Source organism: Eutrigla gurnardus (genome assembly GCF_963514095.1).
Source record: "Eutrigla gurnardus genome assembly, chromosome: 20".
NCBI classification, from domain to species: Eukaryota; Metazoa; Chordata; class Actinopteri; order Perciformes; family Triglidae; genus Eutrigla; species Eutrigla gurnardus.
This window is the reverse complement of record NC_139931.1, coordinates 18,467,169-18,483,003: the sequence shown is the minus strand read 5'-3', so window position 1 is coordinate 18,483,003 and position 15,835 is coordinate 18,467,169. Positions and strand designations below refer to the sequence as shown.

The window sequence follows — 15,835 nt, the reverse complement described above, 5'->3', positions numbered from 1 at the left end:
TGAACAAATAATGTGATGCTTTAAAACACACTTCATGTATATTTTGCCTCATTATCACGACTGAGAATTCCCAGCCTCCTGAAGTGAGTTTATTTCAAAGAATAATGCTTTTTTAGATCGTACAAAACCAAAGGGTGCATAATAAACTGATTTTATCATTACAATTTCAATCAGAATAAATCCAAACAGTATTTTCCTATTCATTTCCCTATTTTCCCCCAAACATTCCAATGGTCAGATTTTCATGGGTCATGGGTAAAATCATAGGTAAAAGCGATACATCCTTCATAAATTTTGACATGTATAAGTAACATGTATAATATTCCTGTTGATGGATAAGTTTCTGTATTGACCTTGAATGGTGAAGGTTAGACATTCACTTCCAATGGTTTAGGCTGTAAAGGACAGCAGCAAACCTGGCATCCTGACTCCAGCTTTGTTCTTCACCCACCGACTGCGAGACGGGTATCTATCTCGTGTCTCTTTGTGACTCTTTGGAGGAAAGCAAATTGTCTTTCTTGGTACTGTTTCTTTAAAAACCAGCTTGCGACAAACTGAAAGAACAACGAAGAAACGTTTGTCCCTTTCTATCGACTTTGCAGCTCAGCTTCTTTGATGAAAGCCCGGTGGAGTGTGCGGATAGTCGATGAGGAGGGATAGCGTCCTACTACACTGGAGGTACTCGTGAGACTTAGGGTCAAAGTTCATGTGCAATAACCTACAGTTTTGTATATTTCCTTATAGCTGCTTTTGTCTATTTATTTTACAAAATAAAAGCTCTGCAGCGTTGAATGGAGTGACAGCTCAGCCAATACCGACTCTGCTGCCTTCGCATCCCATAAACCTCTATGACAGTGATTCCCAACCTTTTTTGGGGACTTTTGGCAATAAGGGTCCATTTTTTGAAAAACGGAGACCTGGCTCTAATTTATGCTGAATAAACAGTCACTGAAAGAATCCATGAAACAGTCAACAAACTCCTAACATTCATATAAATGTAGTAGGTGGAAAAGCTCAATAATTCAGTCTTTTTTATTACCTTTACAACGGTGGGTCACATGAATAATTCAGCATGATGTACAATTCCACTATGGAAGTATACATTAGGTGGACATGACGCCTGAAATGTGGAGCTTCCTCCATATAAATATGACAGCAGGAAAATTAAAACAAGAAATATGCATCTGAATACTTTTTATGGGCCTGCAGAAGAGATATGTTCCAGGAATTCACAAGGAAACAATTGCATCCTTCATAAACATATTTGACCTAATTTCCCTTTAATCATCTCTCATGCTGGTTTAAGGGGGTTGCGCGGGTTCCGGGTTTGGGAATCACTGTCCTATGAGGGACATCCATGTTATAAAATATCATTTTTCATAGTCTTTCTGCAGAACATCCTGTGAGCATTGTGTACAGGGTTGATGTAGAATCTAATGCAACTCCTTCTCTATTGTGCACAACAGCCTACATGGTATTTTTTTTTTTTTTTTAAAGGTGCGGAGGTGCTACAGTTTGGGGTATTTCCTTGTTTTTAGAGATACGATTTTGTATACAAAAAAAATATTTTTCTTCTCTACTTTGAAGGTATAGCGATTCTCATGAGTAAAAACATGCAATAACAAGTTAGTGTGGGCGGGTGGTCGTTCTGAGGCTTCATATTAGAAAAAAGTCTCTTATTCGTATAGCTACTCTTTAGTATCGGTCTTAAAGCGTTGAAGTGCAAGTGCAGTGTTGAGATACAGGCAAGGAGTAGCACAGGGAAAGCTAGAGGTAAACTAACTAATCAGTCTAAACTAACCTAAACTCTATCCCTGTTAGTAAGGCAGGTGTGTTAGTGTGCGTATTTTCAAATACGTTTGCTTATCATTTATCTCGGCTTAATACGTAATGTTTAGCTAGCCTGTGGTTTTAAAATAGGACCCTTTAGTGCCTAGATGAGAATAATTCCTCTTTCTTTCCAGAGGAAATCATGTGAATGATGGTGATGAAAGAGCAGCGAATCAAATGTTCCATGTTTTGTGTTCCCCAGAGAAAAAAAAAATGTATGTTGTATTGTCGCTGTTCTCATTGACGCTTTTATTGTTTGCATCCCCCCCCTCCCCCCGGTCGACTACGCTACAAGATGGAGGGGATGGGGGAGTGGCATCGCCTGAGGCCAGGCGGCTCAAAGGGCTCAAAGTTGGAGTTGGTGATGGGGGTGAGGCGCAGCGGGGCGCCGGTCATCCCGGAGATATTATTGAGGCTGCGCGACTTCTCGTAACCCGTGGCTACATGAAGATGACAAGCACAGGTGGAAAAAGGGCAAAAGGTTATGGAGGGTCCATCCAGACGAAACAGTACAGAGGTTTTAATGATACAGATGTAAGGGATGTGCATGGAGATGGAGGTATGTGTAATATGATATGATATGTCCATTTATGTTATGAAAGCATTGCACATCAGAAATTGCAAATATAAATAATTTATTACAGCATTTGTAAATGAAACAAAGTTGGGGGAAGGGGGGAGATAAATAACTCAAAATGAAAAAACAGCCCAAAACCAAGTAAAATATTTCAGGTCAAAGGAGGAAGTTAGAAAAAGACAGATAGACAAGACAGATGGACGGAGGGACAAACAGATGGACAGACAGACAAGAGACAGGACAAAACAGGAATATTGGTTACGAAAATCAGCTGTTATTTGCCACAATGTCCCATAGACACCTAGAGGTGGCGCTCTGCAGCACCAACATGAGCTGTGTAGGGGAGGGGAGGGTGCACTAGTCCAGAGGATGTACACTTTGATCTGAATGCATCCATGAGATTTTTGGATTCTTGTACAAACACTGGACTACCTGCTCTGGGGTTCCCAAAATCACACCGGATGTGGTAAACTTGGTTCAGGGACATGAAAACAGCCACACCTGGTGGGGTTTTGGGGGGGAAACTCAGAGCAACTCAGGTGGGTAAATCATCTGGAGCTGAGCGCAGTTAGAAATACACACAATCACTCCGAATCCACTCTTAAATCTTCACTTCACTGGAGACATTTTGATCTCAAGGTCCAGGTGTTTTAGCCATTCTACCAGTAAGAACAGCAGGCTAACGGGGGGGCAGACAGAAAGAAAGACGGACTGAAGGAAACTCCTCTCCAAAATCAGGGGATGTTATGTGTTCCTCATTTAGCTGGGCAAATTCAACATGTTTAAAAACAGAAACCCTCTACAGCCATGCTAGCGGGCTGTATTTTGCCACAAGCATTGCTTTGAGCTAAATGCTAACATTAGCATGCCGAGCGGGTGTATTCTTTGCTGTGGTTGCCATCTTTGTTTAGCGTGTTAGCATGCTATCATTCGCCTATTAGCACTGACCGCAAAGTACAGCAGAGGCTGGTGGGAATTCTTTGAGGGTTGTTTTGATGGTCGGGTTGAAGTAGCAGGAGACGGCCGAGTTCGGTGACATTTCAAAACCTTGAGGTGGATTTTAGGAATGTGGTGAAACTTTGTATATATATATATATATATATATATATATATATATATATATATATATATATATATATATATATATATATATATATATATATATATATTTCAACCGGTCTTACGGCAGGTGGTGAGTAATTCACGACTTCCCGAGATCCAGAAACATTGTTTCCTAATTTTTAAAGAAGAACCCCTCCTTAGTTTTGAAGACAATATGACATAAATTGAATTTTAAAAGAAATCCCATCTTCTTATATTCATTTTCTTCATACATGAATATAAATCATGAATACATTCCTTATAAAGAGCACTCCAGTGACTTTCTACTGAATCAATTTATTTTGAAAAATATTTTCTGTTGAATTCAATAATTTAGAGGATTTAATTTAGCGCAGCCTGCTGGTGGGACTCAGACTGCCCTCTAGTGGGCAGCGGAGGTTAAATAATTAAAAAGTAATGTTTGCACATCACCACGCCTATTGTGACCCATCAGGTAGAAAGAAATTGTTTTGCCACTATTTGTTTTGGTCATTACCGCTGGCCATAGCCCCTTTCAAACGAGACGAGAATGTTGCACCTTTATTCCGATTTGCCATTTCGTATATACGAACATAAAATGAGTGCTAAGAATGGTTCCAGCCTTTTATTGTCTGTTTTTTCCAATGTATTGGGGAAGATGGGCATGGAAATGTTTTAACAATGTTCGATTTTGTCATTCTGACAAACAACTGATATTTGGTGCTATCTTCAGCACCCTGATATAAAAACTCACGTTGTCCTTGGACAAGTCATGGGAAGAGCTGACAGTAAAGTACTAAAGGAAGGGCATCCTTACTTTGCATCCTCATGACAGTGGATACTACAGTAAACAACTCCAAATTGATACCTACATAATCCACCAACACAATACAGCAGAGAGTTTTTAATTACTCTTCGACACCTCTCAGGAAGGATTTGTCCTTGTGAGGTTAGCGTTGGACCAGTTTCAATTCTGCATAAACCAAAGTTGGAGTATGGCCCTGATCTGAGACCAGCACACAAGAGCATTTTGCTGCATTTGCAAAATGTGAATCTATCTTTAGGTGTTAAAACCACTTCCTGTAGGCCTAATGGATGGTTGTATTAAAGTGTCTCAATGGATTCAAGGTTAATTTTAGGGGTGAACCTGTGAATGATCGACTATTCAACGACTCAATCTAAGGAGCCTGTTTCGACTGCCAACAAAAGAACAGATCATTCCATTTGGGCTATGCTGTCTGATTCAAGTGCTTGGTTTGCTTCCGATGAGGCGTCATTATATAGCCTACTTTGATTTAAATATTAAAGGTTGAGTTGGTGATTCTATTCAGAAACACTTTCTGTCAAATTACTTGAAATCCTCGTAAACTTCCACATACCGATAGCCATGAATACACGCTCTGATATAAAAAAAAATGTCATCTGTGGCCGTGGCAGGACTGTAAAAACCCTGTCCAATCAAAAGTCGGGCTGGAAAAAAAATTGGACGGCCTGCCTCTCAATGCTTACTTCCTGAATGCACTCTGCCGATCTCGAGCTCATTGGGCGTTCTGGGGAAGTGGCTTTGAACAGAGGTCTGAATGAAGGGGGCAGGACTTTGTCAGTTCGGCGATGCATTCAGTCAAAGTTTCTGTGTTTTTTCCAAATTACCTACTCTACCTTTAAAATAACTAATTATAACCATTAATAAAAAATTGAAAATAAGTCATGCCTGTCACCATGATGAGAGCCACGTGGAGGTAATATATATGCTCCAGATTTAAATAAATAGAATACCTTGCTATGGAAATAAATAATTGAACCCTTTGGTTGTTTAGAATGGTAAATGGGCTCTGTTTGTTCAAATCTGTGCACTAAAAGACAGAACAACATGTACCAATTGATACGTGTCCCTTCTATCAGCTGCTACCAAACCATTGGATGTGAGTTTCCTTCATTGAGTCGTTTGAATCCCCAGAGCTCCTGCTCCAGTTCGCTTGAGGCTTCAAAATTGTGCCCTTAGAAAATCCCCCAGAAAATGCTAATCATCTTTGAAGGACAGCGGGAAAATTTCAACTGTGTCATTTTGTCCCCCAAAGCCCCCGAGCCCAGTTTATTTTAGGACGCAAAATGACATTAGTGAAAATCCCCCTGAAACTGTTGTTGATCATCTTGACAACATTCACTCGCTAATTTAACGCCCAGCCGTGTTGCCTGCATTCAGCATGTGTTGTGATTCTAGTCTTCTAGTCGTTGTGTGCATTACAGCTTCATGTGTACATGTGCATGTTAACCGTGTGACAGCACGCATCCAGCTCTGTGTACCTGTGTTTGCAACGTCGAGTCCTGTACCACAGGAATAAATCAGCAGAGCACTGTGGCTCTTAGCTGATTGGGACACACACACACACACACACACACACACACACACACACACACACTCACACTTACAGAGCAGCATTAGTGTTAGATTGAATGGGATCAATAACCTACAGCTTCTGACACACAGCCGCAGTTCATAGTGAGCTGTGATCCCGGATCAGGACCGTCATCATTGGAGATCTTTTTAACATGATTCTGATTGGGATCTCAGATCAGCCTGATCAACATTTACTGCTAAATGAAGCTGAAACTGAGTGTTTTTAGAGGTTTCCAATGTAGGAACTGTCGCTAGTCTCACTGTACACAAGGACAGCATCTGTAATGATTGTCTTTCTGCAGCGCAAGACAGCTCCCGCTATGATCTGCTGTGTTTGTAGCCTTTAAATCTACTCCACTGTGTTATCCCGCTGCCTCGATTGATGAAAAGTCTTCCTTGACCTAAAGTCTTTAATTTACTGCACTATAGCAAAGCATTTTTACCTCCGCCAGGAGATGATGAGATTGGACATGTGTGTGAGTGTGTGAATGAGTGTGTGTGCATCTCAGTGTCTGTCCACAACTCATTCATGGCTGCATACTCAGAGAGTTTTCACATTTGCAGTGACCAGGGATGGGAAGAAAAAGGATTTAATTGTAGATCGCTAAAAAACATCACAATAAGTTGATCGTGGTGAATTTCCACTATCTGGATGAATGTAAATATCGTTACAAGTGACTTAAAAAACTGTCTAGCTGACTTTTACGGTAGAGAAGTGAAAAATAGCCTGATTTAATTTTTTTAAATGTATTTATCCTTTACCTACAAGGAGACAATATGATTTCCAATCATTTTATTTAAGATTATTTAATTGGTTTCACTAAAAAGGGTGTTCAGTTAAAAGATGTGTCTTGTCTGTGACGCAGTAAAAATATTTGTTTCAAAATTCTAAGTGATACCAGTATGTTTTTGTGGAATTTTAAGTTTTTTGTGATTAACAATCATTTGGTGCAACCCGTTCCAGATTCTTTATCAAAGGCACAATGGCCTATATAGATTCATGAAAATGATCCCTCTCAGATGACCCACTAGACTAGTGTGTGGTGATGAGTATTTGTGGAGACCTCTGCCTGTATTTTCTTATTATACTGTGTTTGTTTCTGGGTGACAACCTCTATAAAAGTGTAGCAACAACATGCCAGATCGTAAGCATGCATCCAACTCAGCAACTACTTTGCCGATCAGCCCAGTTGCCAGAAAAACATGTTGGTGTTGTATAAACCACGGACATGTTTCATTCAGTCAGAGCAAGTGATGTTTAAGTAGGAAAAGTGAAAAAGTGCACTCAAACAAGGATGGATAGGTCAAACAAGTACTCAAAGTTGACTGTATGCTAGTTATGTAACCTTATTATGCTTGTAATATATGTTATGCAAGAAAGTCCATCTAATGGGACTACTACTTGTTACTTTGTTATGTTAAGTTGTTGCATTACATCGTTACTAGGGCTGTCAAACAATTAAAAACTTTAATTGGATTAATCTCAGGTATTTGTTGATTAATAACGATTAATCATTGTTCATAAATATACCTGGAAAATTCCCATTTTCTTTGTATATTGTTGTAGGAACAGAAAGATAAACAACAGAAGGCGTATATGCACCAGAAGCCTCTACAAATAAGGGTGCACAGATACCACTTTTTTTTCAGACTGAGTACAAATACTTCAATTTCAGTACTTGCCGATACAGAGTACTTAATAATACCATTACAGTTCTAACGATAACTTTGAAATCATTCACTTTGTGTATTCCTGATAGAAACGGAGCAGAGTTTGCAGTAGGGGTATTACTGATTAACTGCTTAACCGTGCTATCAGTTTAACCATGCTATCAGTTTAACCGTGCTATCAGTTACACAGTTAAGAGTAATATTACAGATAAATAAGTTAAATAAGCATCAGGAGCTGTTTTGTTACGCTACAAAGTTATGTTATTTTAACACAAGCCATGGTGTTTTTTCTAACCAAGTAGTTTTGCCTAAACTAAACCAATTGTTTTACAACATTAACTTTGTGGCATTATGCTTTTCTGGAAGCGTGATAAGAGATTTATCTGAAACGTCGAAATTGGTTTAGATAAACGCACAAAAAATTATTTCTGGGTTGATATAATTATAACAGCATACAAAATCCAAGCGTTAAAGTCCTCATGCATGTGGAAGATATTTAAAAAACTTAGCATCTTAATTAATCTTTGTGGAATGAATATTGAAAGCAAGCTGCTATTGGAACTGCGGCGGTTTTACCCCAGATGGCTGACTTCAATCACCTGTTGCGATATCGATAACAGCAGTTAAACGCAGCATTTGCATGAACCATACTTCCAATTGAAATACATTAGGTTGAAAATCGTGTTGACACGAAAACAATGTTTTCCTGTTCAATTTCATGATCATTTCATATTAGGACTGTGTTAAACATTTGGAACTGTTACTTGAAGAATAATAGTATTATTATTATATATGATTATATTATTAATATTATTTATATCATATTATATGGTATATCGGGTATAGCCTGATATAGCTAGCTTTGAACATTTTGAATGCAGAAATATCATTGGTTGAGTTAAAGGGGTATTCAATTTCGCAAATTGGCAGAAATAGATAATACAGTTCCCATAATACATCTTTCACACCCCACACTGCCGCTTTTTGTCGCAAAAGCGGTCTTTAAATCCAAAAGAACATTATACAACCATTTTCACAGGTTAAATTAAAGTTGATTAATCATGAAAGTGAAAGTTGTGTCTTGTGAAGCAAGAAGCTAAGCGAGCGCTCGCAGCGTAGCGGCGTATCTGTTAGCATTGTGAAGGTTGACGCGTTGTACGTACCTCCGCTCGAGTCAGACTTTAGTAACACAACGCAGGGGGAGAGACTGAGGAGGATAGCCTGAGGATGGGATGGACACACCAGTGTTAGAATGGGATGGGGGGAGACACAAGGGAGGGAAAGGGAGGAATGGGGAATGATGGGAAAGCGATGAAGAGGAGGTAGAAGTAGAGGGGAGAGTAAATGGAATAAAATGAGGGATGAAGAACAAAGTGTGTCTTGTCTTGTAAAGATTGTAAAACCCCTTGAGGCACGTCTGTGATATTGGGCTACATAAATAGAAAATTGACATGGTAAACTGCCTTTGTTAATTTATGTATTTATAAAATACAGAAAAATAACATAACAATTACATCTTATTATAGTTAGTTATGGCTGAAGTTTTACGTGACATCCCTAGAAGCAATCACGCCCCTTCAGGTGGTTCCCATGGGACCTTATTTTGGAAAAAACTATGTAGGCCTACAGTAGTTGACTTAATTTTTTCATATAACTGTTAACTTAAGTATTAGATTGTGAACACATCCAAAAGTCTGACGCTACGTTGCCTGTGTGTTCGGTATCAGGATGCATCAGGTAACTATCTAAGTTAGCTAGCTAGCTAGCAAGCCGAGCTAACGGACGTGTTGGTAACGTACATTGTGCAAGACAGGAGATATAGTTCACTGAGCAGCTGTTTTAACCCATGCTACCTAAGTATAGCAATGTTTTGATGCCCAAATGGTTAGCAGCAGTGTAAGAAAATCAACAATCATTATATTTCCAAAAGCATCTTATATTGCCGTGTTTGAGAGGGATTTTTTTTAATATAATCACAAGTACCAATATGCTGTCTAGTTGTATCTTTCATCTGTGATCATTGTAATGGATTATTCCTCCAGGGAAAGAGGGAATATAAAATTAAAGGTAGTGATGCAAGGGCGGTGCAAAGAGTGCAGGGAGGCCGAGGGAGAAGATGGAAAAGGGGATAGTGGGAGGAAAAGGGATGAGGAAGGGTACAATACAAGTAAACAACCAGGGGAAATATCGTTCCGACAACAAACCGCATGCAAAACAATAAATCAACATGTGTTTCAGTTAGAAGAAATGTCATTTCATCAGTTAAAAACACATGGATTTTTAGATTGCCAAGAAATAATATTTGCATCAAATACGGACGTACAAAAATGCAATCTAACATTGAACCTTGCAGTTAAAAAGTGCATGCGTACGTCAAACATATATATGTGACATAACTGAAATATGGTAAGGACAAGAAGAGAGAGAGGAAAGAGACACACTCAGGAGTAGAACAAACAAACACAATATTTCTGCAGAGAGAGATATACACATGCAGAACATGCATATGGACATTGTATGAACAAAGACAATCTGTGACTATTAATGTGATATTTCTCTGAATGAAAAAGAAGGACATGACTCAAATGTGTGTGTGACACAAACACATGAAGAAGGCATCTCCATCACTCACTACACTGTATTCAGACAAATAAAAAGAAATCTAGTATCGTCTGACCAACTTAACCCCTCGGCCACTTCCCCAACTAGGTACAATGGTTTGTCAGGCTTTGAATTTCCCTAGAATTGCGCTGGGGGCCGCAGCAACCAAAAGACGAGCTGCATACATTCGCGATTCTGACTTCTGGATTTACAGGGTTTACATTGGAGTCGGTTGAATGCCTGCCCTGTTTCATATAGATGGTAATTGGGGGCTTGGTTGTGTAGCTTTCACCTCAGTCTTTTATATAGCCATCAAGAGCAAATTTACAAGACTCTGTACATACGTTAGCTTAGCTGCTAGCTAGCCGCAGAGGATAAAATCCGAGCCGCAGATGATAAAATCTGGGCAAAATTTGTTCCCAGACAACTTAACTGCACTGTCAATTGCATTGACCAAACAGTTGCATTTTAAATATTAAAGTTTGGTTAACAAGCAGAACAACAACAAAAAATGCTGCAAAACTACTTGGTTAGGTTTAGTAAAAAACCTCATGGTTGGATTTAAATGACTACGAAATTTAAACAAAATAAAAATGCAACAAAAGTACTTTCAGTTTCCTGGGTGAAAGTCCTGTGCTTTTTGACCCGTCCATCACCCAGACCACCGTACATGGACTTCCACAGACTTGTTTGAAACCAATTTGTGATACATCAAGAGAAGACATAATCCACAACCAAATGCGCAGTTTTGTTGTGTGGGAAACGTCATTTTTACGAGACCAGGCTGCATTTCAGCCAACAGTATTGACAGTCACCATCTAGAAATTGTTTTTAAAAGAAAAATGGGCTGTCAAAGTGATGAATGATTCGCTAGTGGTTTTCTATTTTTATTCATTTTTGTATGTGTTTTCTTAAGATGCACAGTAGTGAGTCACCTCAGAATTCTTATATGTGAGGATTTCTTTGGAACATCCTGGATTACTTCCTTTATTGTGGGTTCAATCTAAGCAATATTTACAATATATGACACACTGATGAGAAGTGAAGGCAGGGCTGCATAGAATATAAAGACCATGTTATTTCGGTGATCATTCAACCCAGTGGTTTGTTCAATAGCCCCGAAATGCAATCTATTAGTTTTATCTATTGGTTTTCGGTTTTGGTGCCGCTGAACATGAAAACAATGGCAGTGGAAACATAATTATGATCCTTTTTCACAAATGAAATGCATCCACATGACTATGCAACATCCAGAGCTAATGACATAATACTAACGTTAGTTTAGTCACCTCCGCCATTGGTTTTGTTGCCTAAACCTAACATTGGTTTTGTCGCCTAGACCTAACATTGGTTTTGTCGCCTAGACCTAACATTGGTTTTGTCGCCTATACCTAGCATTGGTTTTGTTGCCTAAACCTAACATTGGTTTTGTTGTGTAAACCTAACATTGGTTTTGTTGCGTAAACCTAACATTGGTGTAGTTGCGTAAACCTAACATTGGTTTTGTTGCGTAAACCTAACATTGGTTTTGTTGCTTAAACCTAACATTGATTTTGTTGCTTAAACCTAACATTGATTTCGTTGCGTAAACCTAACATTGGTTTTGTTGCGTAAACCTAGCATTGGTTTCGTCGCTTAAACCTAGCGTTGGTTTTGTTACGTAAACCTAACATTGGTTTTGTCGCTTAAAATATCGGTTTTGTTGCTTAAACCTGAACAAACTGCTTTCAGACTGTGTTGAACGAATGCAGACTAATGAGAAAAGAAGGCATGTCTGCTCCGCAAAAAAAATTTGCTAAATCCTTGCAAAGGGTTTGAGTAAGAGTAAACCATGCACTGTTTGAAATTACAGTCATGATATCCCTGAGGACAACTCACTGGTGACGCTGACAAATGTAGATTATTACTTACATGGCTTTAAATTCACAATTTCCGCTCTATGGTCATAATCAATACAATCGATACGTTTGCTCTTTCCTTGGCCAACATGACACCATCGTGGCTCGACTGTTGTAGTAGTGCTCAGGAAATAAAATAATGTGAGTGCAATCCAAGAGGCCTCAGGGGACTCTGACCACCAATAATGATTAAACACGAGCCTGTAGGCCATCGATCATTGGCTGGCGAAGAGGAAGGTCGAAGCGAAGCAGACTGTGCGTGCGTGAACGAGAGCTAAACGGTAGGATGTCCGATGAGAAGAGGTGGTAGGACGTGAGAGAGAGGGAATGAAAGCGAGCGATCTCACTCTGTTATGGCACAGTGTATCTCCTTACAGCCTCAAAGTAAGACTCAAGAGTCAGTTCAGGCCAATGGTATCTGTCTGTCAATAAAGATAATCAATACTTTTTTCCTATTCAGAACAAGGAGGAGGGCGGGGAGAAAGAGACGGATAGAGAGAGAATGATGGGGAGAAAAACAAGGGGAGACAGGACGGCAGTCACAGAGAGCATGAAACACAAAGCAACTGAGTGATTAATGCAACATTTCATTCTTCTATTCGACCTCCACCCACTCGCTGATTAGGTTTCCCGGCGACGTGTGTGGTATCGTAATGCAGAGTGCGTCTGCTGCCTTTCAAAAGGCACGCAGTGAGGACGGAGGGTGTCATGTGACGTCTTGGCCTGCGGAGGTGCTAGCGGCACTGCACCAACGTTTGCTCTAAAGCTACCTCTCTGCAGGTTTTTTTTTTCTTCTTCTAAAAGACAGCAGACTGCGTTCTACCCCTTTACATGAGCAGGACTGCTCATTCATCCTGTGTTGTAGTGAGACGGCAAACAAGATGCAGAGTCACGGAAAGGCAGAGTCATGGTGGAATTCTTTCTTGGAACAGCAGGACGGTAAAGTGGCTAAAGACATCAGTCCAACCATGGCTAAAAATAAAGTTGTTGTTTTTTTAATGCACCGTAGTGCCAGGCATAGCTGAATTTTGAACTTTGAGGCTGGGGGGGGGGGGGGGTCACAAAGAAGTTAAAAGCACAAAAAAATTGCGGTGTGTACAACAGAGGATTTTGTATCAAATCAAATAAGAATCAGGATACCAGCGGCTGCATTTTCATATCCAAACCTGTCTCCCACAAAACCACTCAAACAAACTGCATGATTTCCAAAGGTATTAAATGATCGCAGTTTGATATAGATAATAAAAAAATTTAAAAAAACGAAAAAACATTGTGGTTTGGGTTAAGCTGACTACAAAATTAAAAACAAAAATGCAACAAATCTACTCGGTTCACACGGGACATGGACAGCAGTTTCCTGGGTGAAAATCCTATGTTTGTTGACCCGTCCATGACCCATACTCTGCACTACGTGAACTCATTTGAAACCTCATTTGTGATACGTTCAGAGCAACATCCACAACAAAATATATTGTCCTGTAATTTCTAAGAGACTGAACTGTCATATGCCAGCAAATAGGCTGAGTGTCCATATAGCGTTTATTTCCTGAGCTGTAGTGTCTCTTTTCAATAATTGAAAAGTTAACAATGACCTAACAGCATACTGTGTAAAGGCCTTAAGATGATCGGTGTATACAAGGGAAATAACTCCGGTGTCTGTTTTTTGTAGGTTTCAATATAGGTTTCATATTAGAATGCAATTTTAATTTGTATAACTTATCTCAATACAGTCTCACAGCAGTGTGTGAGACCATCACATAATTGTATCTATTGGTTTTTGTGCTGAGCGACACAAAATGTGAATTGTTTTGTAGGGTAACATCAGCGTGACTTTCTTCAGTTGGGATGGCATTATGCTGCGAAATTAAAGTTAAGTTTCAGCAACAATGTCACTTTGTTAAAGCATCATGGTTTAAGCAACTAACCCACATTAGGTTTAGGCAACTAACTCACATTAGCTTTAGGCAACTAAAGTAACGTTAGTAGAAAAAAATCACTTCACAACGACACTTGTGATTGGATCCAGTCTTTCTCTAGATTTAATGTTTGTAACTAGCTGTGGCCGTTGTATGGTCACACGGATGTGCTTAATTTGCGTATATCCACTGTGGAAAAAAAGGATCTTAATTTACTATATGCTGAGCAACATTTAAAAAAAAGTTGTGTCCCGACACGAAATCAATACTTCGCTTTTTATGACTATTTCACATCTTGCTGTGGGTTGGAGATTTAATTCCCTTGCGTGAAAATTGTCTTGGGAGATAAAATGGACAATTTGACGTAGCAAACCCAGTTTTGACTTGCAGAAGAATGTCCATAATCTGGGGTTTTCTGTCGTCATCCGTAACACTTACTTGCAGCCCCACAGTTAAATGTCTATAAATCAATGAATGAATGAGTGTTCGGAAATGTAATTGACTTCAGAGGCAGCAAATGGTTTATTTCTCATATTCTGTGTATTATGAACCATCCACAGCTCTCAGGTGATTTGGTTTGGAGTGATTTGGAGTCAAAACTAAACATGGAGAAGCACCATTCAGACTTTTATTCATAATTTCTCACATTGTACTGACTGTTATTCCTGTATTTTATACTTGTCTTATTCTCTTTTAATTTGTCTTTATTTTTAATTCTTTTAGCTCTTTAATTCCTCCTTTAAATTGTGTTGAAATTTCCTTTCGTGGTGCAATTCCTCCATCTCTATGCTTTTGATGTTTTATGCAGAGCACTTTGAATTTACCCTGTTGCAGAAATGTATGATATAAATATACTTCCCACTCCGTACTGTTTATGTGGATACTTTATCAAACAGGTTCTCATATATTACTTACAGTTCAAATGCTTAAGCTTGGCATTCCATGGATGAGTAATGACATTTATCTCCTTATATCCATAAAGTGTTGTTTGCCATTTGGAACCATTTACCTCGCAAAAGGTTTTATTCGTCTCACCTTTTGGTTTTCGCTGCCCGGTTTACTAAGACGTAGCCCGCTGTATCAATATGAATCAATAATGCAATCAAACGCTAAGCCATGACCCAAAATGCTTCGCTGCACCAAGTCCCAGAATTCCCCTGTCCACTGTTTCCGTAGCAACAGCGGGGTGATGAGGAGAAAGTGCGAGAGCGGGAGGAAAAAGAGAGGGAGAGAGAGAGAGAGTGGAGGGATGGTGGGATAATGATCAAAGAATGGGCCAAGTGAGACCAAATGATGAGGACTGATACAATAAACATGATAAAAGTAACATAATATAATTGTAAAGTATACCAATGAGGTGAAAAATTAAGTCAAAACACATCAGTACATTTACAAAACTAACATAAATGGAAGTATAGATGTATAGATGTATAGATGTATAGATAGATAGATAGATAGATAGATAGATAGATAGATAGATAGATAGATAGATAGATAGATAGATAGATAGATAGATAGATAGATAGATAGAAAGGTCATTGTGGTCATTGTTTGACCTTCGGTGACTTGTGCCCTTCAGCCAGAATCACCAAAAGGTCAAAGCATTACATTTCATCAAATAAAACCACGACCAAAGCTACAAATCACAGGAATCCCTCTGGCAGGGTCAAAGCAAAGATGGATGTGGAAAAGTTTTTTTGCATTGTGCCCCTGCCCCTCCCCCTCTACTGCCCGCTCTGCTCCGAAAGCTTGGGAAAAAGTTGCACAGAATGGGGAAGAGCATTACAATGCGATGCAGCCCTTTCAGAATGCATACAAGATGCTCAACTCTTTCGTTCTTACCGACCACTGCCACCACATCTGA

The 15,835-nt window shown here is 39.3% G+C and overlaps 1 protein-coding gene across 4 annotated transcripts in view; it reads right to left on the bottom strand.

The window, feature by feature from the left end:
* Positions 1-15,835, bottom strand: part of LOC311031376 (voltage-gated potassium channel KCNC1-like) — a 76,251-nt gene that overhangs the window by 16,823 nt on the left and 43,593 nt on the right. The gene's annotated exons all lie outside the window — the stretch shown is intronic.